Here is a 6,354-nt window from a genome sequence, read left to right on the forward strand (position 1 = left end):
TTGGACTTAAGAATTTCATTGGTCGATGAATCTATTTGTCCTAGTGTATCTTCATTACCTGAGTTTCTCTCTTCCATCTCTTGTATTCTGTTGGTTATGGTTGCGTCTGTAGTTCCTGATTCTTTACCCATCTTTTCTAATTCCAGAATTCCCTCTGACTTTGTATTTTTTTATTGTCTCTATTTCATCTTTCAAAGCTTACACTGTTTGAATTGTTTCTTGCAGTTTTTGGCTTATCTTTTCTTCCATTTCTTTAAAGGTTTTTCTCATTTCCTATCCTAGGGTCTTATCATCTTCGCAAAGTTTTTTTTAAGGTTGTTCTCTACTGCCTCATCTGTGTTGGAATGTTCAGGTCTTGCTGGTGTAGAGTCCCTAGACTCTCCTGGCATCATATTGTTTTTTCTGTTGATGAATGTGTTCTTATATTGTCATCTTCCCATCCCTTCTTCCAGTGAGTGCAAGTGGTTCTGATACTCTGATGGGTCTCATGGAAGGTACAAATGTGTCTGATACACTCCCTTTCTCTTGGGTGGGAGCTGGAATAGCACAGTGATGTCAGCCAACTCCTGGTTGTTTGGTCCACTGTGGGTGCATGGATCTGCCTGCAGTCCCCAGGCCAGGAGTTCCCAGAGTGAACAGGTGCAACTTGGGCCCAAGGCAGAGGCTGAAGCTCACCTCTGATCTGTGGTGTGAGTGGGCACAGGAGTAGCCCAATGATCTCAGCAGACTCCAGGTTGCTTGTTCACTGGGGGAAAGTAGATCTGCCTGTAGTCCCCAGGCCAGGAATTGCAAGTCATCCACTCCTTTCAATGGGTAAGGGATCCATCCCATGGGGAGTCAAAAAGCATATTAAATTGGGACACATTAAATTGTGGCAGGACTAAGCCCCTCCCTCCTGCATTAAGACTGAGAACACATCCCACCACAGGGAATGGGCTCCAACAAGTCAGATCGTGTACCAGAGATAGATCTTGATCCTACTGTCAGATAGACCAATCTTTACAGCTGTCTCCCACATATGGAGGGCCTACTTATTTTTTTAAATGATTCTTAAATTTTATTGGCTTTGAAGTAAAGAAACTTCAGTGTTGGAGGATAGACTGGAATCCCAGGGAAGAGGTGATTTTAAAGTTCAAACGAATTCTGCGAATGAGTCCCTTATACCTCAGGAAACCAAAAATCTTTTCTTTTATGGGTGTTGACTGACTGGAAAAATCCACTCACATTATGGAGGGTTAGTCTCTTCATCCAAAGTCCCCCTACATAAATGTAATCACTGTAAGAAAAAGACCTTCACAGCAGCATCGAGACTATTATTCCCTGTAGAATAACTGTAGCCTAAATGGAATATAAATTTGACCATCATGAAGACAAAGTTCATATTTATGGAGTTCTGTTCAATTCCTTAACTAGGTACCAGTTGCATAGTTGAGACAATTTATCATGTAAAAGTTAGTGTTTTTTTTTTTTTTTTTTTTTTTTTTTTTTTTAAAGAGGAAATCAAGTTGTATGGGTAGGTAAGAAGGGCATGGGTCTGGAAGTATTCATCAGGGAGAGGTCGATAGGAACAAATATATAAAATTTTCAAAAAAGTAATAAAGGTGAGAAAAAGACTAAGCATATATATATATATGTATATATATACATACATATATATATATATATATATATATATATATATATATATATGAATGAACTAGAAGTTGGACTTTCTCTGATATCAGAGCCTTGTGCCTTTTTAATGTTTCAGATTATATGAATTCTTTGACTTCAGTTTCGATGTAATTTTAAAAGTTTTATTTAATAAACTGGAGTAACAAAATGATGAAAAGTAACAATAGACCAGATATTTGAAAAGTTTTAAGTGCCTATGGCAATTAATATTTTCTGCAACTACTTTTCAAAGCATTTTATAGTATAAAAACCTTTATTAAACTTCAAAGTCCTATATTCTCAGGCGAAAAGAAACCATTTCTCTTAAATTTATTTTTATGAGTTTTCTTCCAGTCTGTTCTGGTTTTTCTATGGCAGGCATTTTTTTTTTTTTTTTTGCTGACTATGGGGTCTATAGCACACTAATGAATGTCTGATGGATAGTTAGTATGACAGTGTTTATATCTATCTGTCAAACTCTTGTTTACTCTGTTCAGCTTATATTCAGTAGGTGTTTCTTTTATTGTCTTCAGATTATGTATCATTATGAGATCATGTGCTTAACCTGTACTCTCTCCCTCCCCCCTCTCTTTCTCTCTCTCTCTCTCTCTGTGTGTGTGTGTTTGTGTGTGTGTGTGTGTGATGCAAAGTGTCTTCTGTCAGTGCTGAAAACATGTAAAGTAAGCTACAGCGAACAATAAAATTCCATGATTCTGTTTTACTTGAATGTATGAAACAGGCACAGTTAGGGTTTTTCTATTGCCATTTGTCTCTGCATATGGCTGCACTACAAAACCATAAGCATACAAACTATAGGCATATTTTCTCTCCTTTCCTCTCTCCCTTCCTCCCTCCTTCCCATCCTCCCTCTTTCCCCTCTCTCTGTCTCTTTCTCTCTTGGCCTCTCTCTGTCTCCTCACACAGACACGCTCTGTATAACATAGCTGTGATAATAAAATTACTCTTGGCACTGCCTATTTTAATCTAACAGGAGACAGAGGCAATAATCAAAACAATAAAATAAATTCAAAATGTTGATATATTTCAATTTGAAAATAAAAAACTGAGGCACTTGACAGATCTGGATTTGTATTCAGTTTCATTTTGTCATGCTTGGATGTATGGACTATCGTAATATTTTAGCTATCAATATTTTAACTGGACTTTAAATGTAAATCATAGAAGTCTTGACTATCACACCCAAAGGAGGAACAGTTTCATAAAAGTAGGCATTGTTATAGGCAGTGATTATTTATTCTCAGAGTACATGATTTTATTTTGGATGACTATATTGGTGTCTTTTCATAGTCTGTGGATTGTGATGACTCTAGAAAAACAATAGCAAAGATGTTCACTTTGGTGAAATAAAGAAAACACTGATTTTCAAAAGCAGAGTAAACCCTACATTGGTAGGATATGTGCAGCCTCCTCTAGTAGCTAAGAGCTGTGAATCTTACAAACATTTGAAGGCAGATCTTTGCTTATACTGAGATGTGAAAAATTCTTTAATTGAGATAATTAAGCTGAGCAATTTACTTAATTATAGTTAGTATTATTATAAATAATCCATGTCAGAAGAAATAAAGGAGAATTATGTCTTTTTAGCAAAATAAAAAATGTAGGAAGCCATCACAATAGCTGTGAAAACAGCTATTGGTGAAAAAAAGAGATCAAATGTATTTAAAATTCAGAAAAAAACCTCCAAAGTTGAATTACCTTTTACTGATGGTGTATTGGTGTATTCTGTTTTTGTTGTTGTTGTTTTGTTGCTTGGTTTTAGTTTGGTTTGCTTCTGGGGAGTGTGTGGAGTGTAAGTGTATTTGTGTATCCATGACTCAATACAATAACTTGGCCTTGCACTATACTTTTTTACTTGACCACATAGCTTTTGGTTGAGCTATGGTCACATGTTCTTCCTAACTTTGCTCTTTGTGTTTGTGTTGAAATGGATGAAGGACACCTATGCATTCTTGAGCTTTATGGTAATGGATTGAGTTTAGTTGAAGGAGAGCATCTGTAGGTAAGAAGGAGAAAAATGTGACATTTCATCTCATCTCTACTGGACTGTGTGGCTTCTATACAACTGGACACCCCAAATCAGCTCAGCCTTCTGTTCTGCAGTTTCATTTGACATGTCTTTTTCTGGTCCCTGCAGCATTTCTCTGTCTCCTCTACAGCCTGCTTAAAATCCCATATTCCCTCACAAATATATCATTTGTGAATTACCTTACTCAAAAACAAAATAAAGGAAAACAATGATCAAAGAGTCTTTTATAGTCAGTGAGACTATATATGCATTACAAAAGCCTAATTCTGAAAAAAGCCATAAGAATAGAAACACCTTAAAATTGTGAGCAGTTGTCTTAGTCTCAGATTATTGTTTGAGGTAGAAATAATTATATATTTAAATACATGTGTATGTTGCTATTATCTTGCAGGAAATAAATTTTGTGCTTCTTTAAAGGTTTTTGCAAAAATCATCTACATAACTATAAAAACTTTTAATTAAGTAATTTGTAAAAATCTATGTCTAAAATTTCCAAAGTGTGAAAAGCAACTCTTTGATTGGAAATTCTGCTAAGAAAATAACAAGGTCCTAATTAAAGCAAAAATTTGACCTACTGTAATGTGATAAATTTACAGTTGGTTTCCTTTTTAAAAATTTTTATTTAAAAATTTATTTTTTATTTTACATACCAACCCCAGTTACCCCTCCTTTCCCTTCTCCCACTGCTCCTTTACACACCTGGGATAAGTCCTGGTGCCACTGCCAGGGGCCACAAAAAGAGATCCTGCCACATAAACTTCACCTACATTCAGAGGGCCTAGTTCAGTCCATGCAGTTTCCCCAACTGTCAGTCCATAGTCCATGAGTTCCTACTAGCTCAGGTCAGCTGTCTCTGTAGTTTTTCACATCATGCTCTTGAGCCCCCTAGTTTAAATGATCCTTCCTCCCTCTCTTCAACTGAACTCAGGAGCATTTGATTCCATCAATTACTGGATTTAGGTTCTATGATGACAATTAGGGTAGTCACTAATCTGATTAAAGAGGACAACATATTCAGGAACCCTTTCCACTATTACTAAGAGTCTTAACTGGGGTCATCCTTGTGGATTGTGAGACTTTGTCTAGCCCCTGGTTTCTCTCTAACCTCACAATGGCTCCCTCTATCAAGATATCGCTTTCATTGCCGTCCCCCTCCAAAGCTCCCACAACTTAGTCTTCTTCATCATCTCTCATGTTCCTATCCCCCAAGCCCTCCTTTCTACCCCCACCCCCAGTTTTCCCAGGAGATCATAACTATTTTCCCATCCTGGGGCCCTCTTAGCATCTTCCTTTTTACCTAGCTTCTTGAGGGTTGTAGATTATTATTTGCTTTACATCTAATATCCACTTATGAGTGAATAGATACCTAGAGAAAGTGGGAACTAGTCTTGAACATATTGGCACAAGAGACCACTTCCTAAAATTAATACCAGTAGACATTTAAGGATTTGCTCAACATCCTTAGCCATCAAAGAAATGCAAATAAAAACAACTCTAAGATATATTATCAGAATGACTTAGATAAAAAGCACTGATGACAGCTTATGCTGGAGAGGATGTGGAGAAAGAAGAACATTCTTCCATTGCTGTTGGGAATGCAAACTTGCAGAGCTGATTTGGAAATCAGTATGGCAGTTTCTCAGAAAATTGGGAATCATTCTACCTCAATATCCAGCAAAACCACTCTTGGACATATACCCAAAGGATGAATAATCATATATATATATATATATATATATATATGTGTGTGTGTGTGTGTGTGTGTGTGTGTGTGTGTAAATAATTATGCTTGTTTGTGCTCTTATTGCTAGAGATTAGTGTCTATTGTTTTCTTATTTTTGAAACAACTATTTTAATTGAACTTTACCATATCTATTGAAAGTTAGTTGGCTATCGACACATGGGATTTCAACCATGTTCTGCACTTCATTCCATTGGGGTGTCTTTATTTATGCCAATACTATGTGTTCTAGATGTGACAAATTCACAGCATCTTTTGAAACCATATAGTGTAATGGCTTCTGTATTATTCTTTCTGTTCATGATTGCTTTAACTATTCTAAATGTTTGTAGCTCCATGTAAATTTTAGATGACTTTTCCTATTTCTTTGAAAAATATCACTGGTATTTTGATGGTGATTACACTGAATCTGCAGATACTTGGGATGACATGGTTGCAGGCTTTTTATCTAGAGGGATCAGAAACAGGAAGTTGCACCAAACAGTTTCCTATGTACTAGGAAATCTCTGTGATATTTTCCTTCCTGGCAGAGAAAATAGTATCCAGGATTAGAAATTTGTCCTGTCTTTCAAATACGGAAACTTACATTCTGATATGGTACTTTAAATTACTGTCCAGTGAAGCTAAGGAGGGAGAGGAAGGGGAAGAAAGTGGGGTTGTAGCAGAGATTGGGTGAAGGTGCATCATTTTAGTTAGACAATATTCATTGTGCTGTATGCTTTTAATTACATATTTCTTTCCAGAATGAATACCACTTGATCATGGTACATAATGTTAACTTAATTTCCGATGTTGAGATGAAGCTAAAGGTCTCACACATGCTACATCCATATCCTTCCACGTAAGTACATTTCCAACCATTCGGCCCTTTTACCAACTGTTGCATTTCAGAAGGCAATATTATTTTTTTGAG

The sequence above is a fragment of the Cricetulus griseus genome, chromosome 6 (genome assembly GCF_003668045.3).
Source record: "Cricetulus griseus strain 17A/GY chromosome 6, alternate assembly CriGri-PICRH-1.0, whole genome shotgun sequence".
In the NCBI taxonomy this organism is placed as follows: domain Eukaryota; kingdom Metazoa; phylum Chordata; class Mammalia; order Rodentia; family Cricetidae; genus Cricetulus; species Cricetulus griseus.